Source organism: Eriocheir sinensis, unplaced genomic scaffold, assembly GCF_024679095.1.
Source record: "Eriocheir sinensis breed Jianghai 21 unplaced genomic scaffold, ASM2467909v1 Scaffold1226, whole genome shotgun sequence".
In the NCBI taxonomy this organism is placed as follows: domain Eukaryota; kingdom Metazoa; phylum Arthropoda; class Malacostraca; order Decapoda; family Varunidae; genus Eriocheir; species Eriocheir sinensis.
Window position 1 is genome coordinate 63,855 of NW_026110548.1, and position 6,402 is coordinate 70,256.

The window sequence follows — 6,402 nt, forward strand, 5'->3', positions numbered from 1 at the left end:
TCCCTCACACTGGTAAACTCTGGAACAATCTTCCTTCATCTGTATTTCCTCCTGCCTATGACTTGAACTCTTTCAAGAGGAGGGTATCAGGACACCTCTTCTCTCGAAATTGACCTATCTTGGCCACTTCTCTGAATGCTTTTCTATAGGAGCAGTGAGTTGCAGGCTTTCTTTCACTATTGTTTCCTTCTTTTGCCCTTGAGCTCACACACACACACACCACACACACACACACACACACACACACACACACACACACACACACCACACACACACACACACACACACACACACACACACACACACACACACACACACACACCACACACACACACACACACACACACACACACACACACACACACACACACACACACACACACACACACACACACACACACACACACACACACACACACACACACACACACACACACACACACACACACACACACACACACACACACACACACACACACACACACACACACACACACACACACACACACACACACACACACACACACACACACACACACACACACACACACACACAAAACAAACAAACACACACACACACACACACACACACACACACACACACACACACACACACACACACACACACACACACACACACAACCACACCACACACACACACACACACCCACCACACAGCTCTGAATGTTGATTGATCGGGAGCCAGTGTAACTGTATTAACGAGTTATTATCTCCTCCTTCTAGACCGTCCTTTAATCAACCGTGCAGCTCTGTTCATGATTAATTGGAGCTTTTTCAATAAGTAATTTGGCAAACCATAATAAATTGAGTTGCAGTAGTCAATTTACTCATCACATGATTATGAACAAGTTTCTTCATTATATTCTCGTCCAGATATTTCCTCACAAACGCCAAGTTTTTCAAATGATAACCAGCTACTTGCACTATGTGTTTTATCTGGTCTCTCATCATAAGCTCACTATCAAGCAACACACCGAGGTTTTCACACATTTGCTCATCGGAATGTCTATATTATTCACTGTCAACGACTGAACCCCAAGCCTCCATAATCAATCTCACGGCCAACAAACAAGCACTCCGTCTTATCCTCATTTAGTCTTAATTGCCTTGACTCCATCCATTGTCTAATGTCTTCCAGTATGGCACCCAGATGAGCTTCAGCTTCTTGTATATTTGTCACTGACAGGTAGAATTGCGTGTCGTCAGCATACAATTTAAATTTCCTCCATACCTCTCAGTACCACAGACAAATCCGCAGTATACAAACAAAACAGCACCGGCCCCAATACGCTCCCTTGCGGAACTCCTCTCCTCAAAGGCAATGAGTCTGAAAACTCATCTCCTATCTGTACACAATAGGTTCGACCTTCTAGGTAGCTCTTGAGATATGAGAGAGCACTACGTTCAATACCATTATGTTCACAAATTTCCAATAGCGTATCGTGCACCACTGTATCAAACGCCGCACTCAAGTCCAATAAAAGCAACAATCCACATTCTCCTCCATCCATAAGCACACGCATGTCACTCACAACAGTGCACAGAGCTGTCTCAGTGGAATATAAATTACGATATGCCGACTGATTGTCATGAATCGCACCAACCTTGTTCAGGTGGTCTGTCAGCTGTATAAGAAGAACACTTTCCAAAACTTTAGACTGAAATGTCAAGTTCGACACAGGGCGAAACGAAGAAAGCAACTGTGGGTCTAGATCTCCCTTCAATATAGGCTTAATAATGGCCTGCTTTTCTGAGTTAGGGAACACTCCTTCAGATATACTTGCGTTCACCATCTTTGTCATAATAGTTATCAGCCTGCCGAAATTCACGTTGCCATCAAATATGCTAATTGGCATTGGATCATTAGCACAATGGGTGTATTTTGCTCTCCTTATCACATCATTAACAGTTGACTCAGTAACAGTTTGAAACACAGTTAATTTCACTTCTGGTTCAGAGATGTGTTCATTCCCAGACACAACGCTATCACTACGACTGAATGCCGAAACAATTCTTCTTATCTTGTTCTCGAAAAACTGTAGAAATTCATTAGCTAACTCACTGTCAACATATCCTTCTGGCAATTTCTGTTTCTTCTTATTTCCGGTCAGATCATCCAGTATCTTGTAAAGTTTATGTATATTTGGTCCAGCCTGTTCAGTTCTCTCTTTATAAAAATTACGTTTTCTTATCTCAATGAGCCTTTTGACATAGTTGCGTGCCCGAGTAAATTCCTCTACGTTCCTCAGTCCGGTGCCTTCGCCACAGCCTCTCCTTCCTTTTTGATAGTTTCGCGCTTCTGATCTCTTCATTGTACCATGGGGCATTATCTTTCACTTCTATTCTCTTCTCTACTGCAGGACACATATTTTCGTATTCCTCTTTCATCACAGCATTGTAAATACTATATAAACATAGATGACACTCAATTACTGACCCATGATTACATAATTCACCATAGCGTTCCATAATTCTGTCACACATCTGTTTTAATAACGTGTCACAGTTCAAATTCCTTGTAGAACGAAAGTTATTTTTCTTAAACTGTTTTCTGTTGAGTTTCAAGGATATACTAAAGACACAAATTTATGTACCGGGGAAAGGGAGCATAAGTCATCCACATGAAGCTCACGTACCAGTTCACCTGATCTATCAATCAACACCAAATCAATGATATGTCCACAAATCGATGTGGTCGATCCACAACATTGGCGAGATTGAACACTGATATCATATCAATAAAATGTTGCACATAGCGAGCCTCAGGATCATCCAGCCAAAGATTGAAATCACCCACACTATAATATTCATGGACACCATATCAATAGTTTCTAAGTATAGTCCAAACTCCTCTATAAACAAGCTGAGGCTAGTAGATGGTGGTCTGTACACTGTTATAATTGTCAGTTTATTCCCATTTGTGTCACACTCAACTTGCAACAGTTCGAAGCTGTTATAAGATGGGGGCTCACACTTCTTTACTTTCTTCATAGCATTGGAGACGAACAACCCACACCACCCCACGACCGTCTCTCCTTGAATTGTGCAAGAAAGAATGAGTCACAGGAGTCATTTCCTTCATCACTGCAGAGTCAAAGTCCGTCAGCCAAGTCTCAGTAATAGCATAAAAATCAAGTTGTTGACTATTGATAATTTCCCTTATTTCAAAAGTCTTGTTTCTTGCCGACTGCACATTCAATAGTCCACACTTAATCCTTTGCATATCAGAAGCCATGGTCAGTGCTGAGTCTAATCCTATTTATTTCGGCGGCAAAAATAGGACAAGTTAGACTGCTCACTCCGTGATCATCCTGACGTTTTGCCATATTGCAGTTCAAGCACTTCCTCACATCAGACCGACATGTGCGCCCCTCATGTTCACCAGCACACTTGTAGCAATGAGGAGCCTGACCGTTGGCCTTGGCCTGGCAATTCCCCATCTTGTGGCCAAACTTCAAGCAGTGGTAGCACATCAATGCATGGTAGCGATCACGCACCTGATACACACCCCACTTCATCTTTAACTTGTCATTTTTCCTATGAATGAAAGCACGAACCTCTGGATCACATTTCAGCACATAGTGAACAGTCCCTCCAGCAGCAGGTTTATGGAAGATAACACTCATCTTATCCTTCACTCCATCAATCATGCTCAGATCATTTATCTCAATAACTGTCTCAATGATTGAATCACCATCCTCCACCTGAGCAACATTGCAGATCATAATCTTTGGGTTCAGACGCCTCCCACATGAAACATTCAGATTATCAACACCGTGCAACTTATTCTGTGCCTCAGTTCGACTCTCCTCAGACTCAAAGTTCATCACAATGTTTCCCTTCCATGTGAGCTTCGAATCCAGTATCTGAACATCAGACAAAACCTCCTCTACTTTTTCCTTCATATCAACCGCTTTCTCATTACCTCCCGCCTTAAGAATAAGCAAGTTCTTGTTTTTCTGTCCTTCTTTCCTCTTCCTGCCTCTTGACACTACCTCTGCCCACCGTGCACCGCCACCATCATCATCAATCTCACGACCGGTTTGAGCTGAAACCGCCTCTTCAACTGTCGTTGTTACCCCTGCAGCCAAAACAGGCAATGCTGCCTCCACACTTGCCCGAAGGTTCGCTCCCTGCATCTCATTCATCCTTTGTTGCAATTTAGTCATTTCCATTTTTAAATATTTCATACCAACAACCAAGTTAGTAACAAGATCATAATCTTTTGAAGAGGTAGGGAAACCCCCGCCTTGGCCGGTCGTGACGTCATCAGCCCCCCGACCTCGTGCCTGACTATCATCCCCTCCACTCAGTAGTTTCGCCACTTCTTCATATCCCTCAGTTCTACTTTCCACGCAAATTTCACACGTATATGTGATTCTTGAAGTGAAATATTTCACAGCTATATGTATCGGCAGTCCAGTACACTTAACATGAAACAAGCTACCACACTGATCACACTTCACTGCCGCAGTTTCCATCCGAGTTAAACACTTTCCACATTTCTGGTCTATCAATTTCACTAATTTACTTTGAAGTAAATTTTCCATACTTTCATATGCCAGATGGCTCAATTTATCTCACTCTCGCAACACGCCGGGAAAGTAAGAAAATTAGAACTATCTCACATCTTTTCAAACGGAGCTCACGCGCAACACGTCCTCACTCCACAACGCCTAGCCGCGAACACACATTCAAACACACAGACACACACACACACACACACAGACACAGACACACAAACACACACGAGGGAAGGAAAGGAAAAAAAAGAGCATTAGAATCATTGAACAAATTTTTCACACACACACACACACACACACACACACACACACACACACACACACACACACACACACACACACACAAAGGAAGGAAAGAAAAAAAAAAGAGCATTATAGTCATTGAACGATTTTTTTCACACATACACTTAAATACACACACACACACACACACACACACACACACACACGCGAAAAAAAAAACGACAAGAGAAAGACGAAACTGCATCATACGGTTTTCATACTGACTCAAACACATCCTCTCTCCTCCTCCTCCTCCTCCTCCTCCTCCTCCCGCTCCTCCTCCTGCTATTGCTTCTGTTCCTGCTCTTCCAACACCCTCACGCAAGACACCAAACCATTAGCATCATAAAAAGAATGCGTTTTACACTTCCCCGCACACGCAGGTTACAAGCCCGACAACGTTCACATCACAGCAGGAATGTATTTTATGGCCTGTTAGCGTACGTAAGGAAGAGAAGGGAGAGGAGAGAGTAGAAGAGAGATGCGAAGAGAAGGGAAGGAAGAGAAAAGCAAAGAAGATGAGAGGAGAGGAGAAAAGAGAAGAGAAGACAAGGGAAAAGAAGAAAAAAGATGAAATGAGAGGAGAGGACAGTGAGAGGAGACGAGGGGAAAGATGAGATGAAAGGAGAGAAGAGAAATAGAAGAGAGAAAAAATGATAAAATGAGAGAGAGAGAGAGAGAGAGAGAGAGAGAGAGAGAGAGAGAGAGAGAGGGGTTAACCGCCATTCCTATTCATACACTTTATATTTCATTATTCACGGAGGCTAACAAACAACAAAGGAAATAAACAAACAAACGAACAATCAACCGCGTAGAAACAATAGCAAACCCTCCCCCCCCCCCTCCTCTCTCTCTCTCTCTCTCTCTCTCTCATCGCATTCACCCTCGATTGAAAAAAAATCAAAAAAAAAAAAAAATCGCATGTCCTCATTTGCATAGATATTGAATGTGTTTTGGAGCCAGACAAGGATAGCATCGAGTACATAAGAACATAAGAACATAAGAACGCAGGAGTCTACAAGAGGCCGGTACGCCTATACGAATCAGCTCCTTTGACCCTAAGCTCCCGTGTACCTAACCCCACCTAATATCGCTGTCCATGAACTTATCTAGTCTATTTTTGAATGTGACAATTGTATTGGCACTCACCACATGACTGCTAAGCCTATTCCACTCATCCACCACCCTCTTAGTAAACCAATTTTGCCTATGTCCCTGTTGAATCTGAATTTATCCAGTTTAAACCCATTACTTCGTGTCCTACCCGGTTCTCTTACCAACAAAACCTTATGAATGTCTCCTTATTAAAGCCCTTCATCCATTTATAAACCTCGATCATGGTTCCACACCCTTCGCCTTTCTAGAGAATGCAAGTTTAAATGTTTGAGTCTTTCCTCATATGGCAAGTTTCTCAACCCCTGAATCATCTTAGTCATCCTCCTCTGCACCGATTCTAACATTTTGATATCCATTCTATAGTAAGGTGACCAGAACTGAACTGCATAGTCAAGATGAGGTCTAACTAATGCTAAATATAGTTTGAGGAAGACTTCGGGGCTTCTGTTGCTTACGCTCC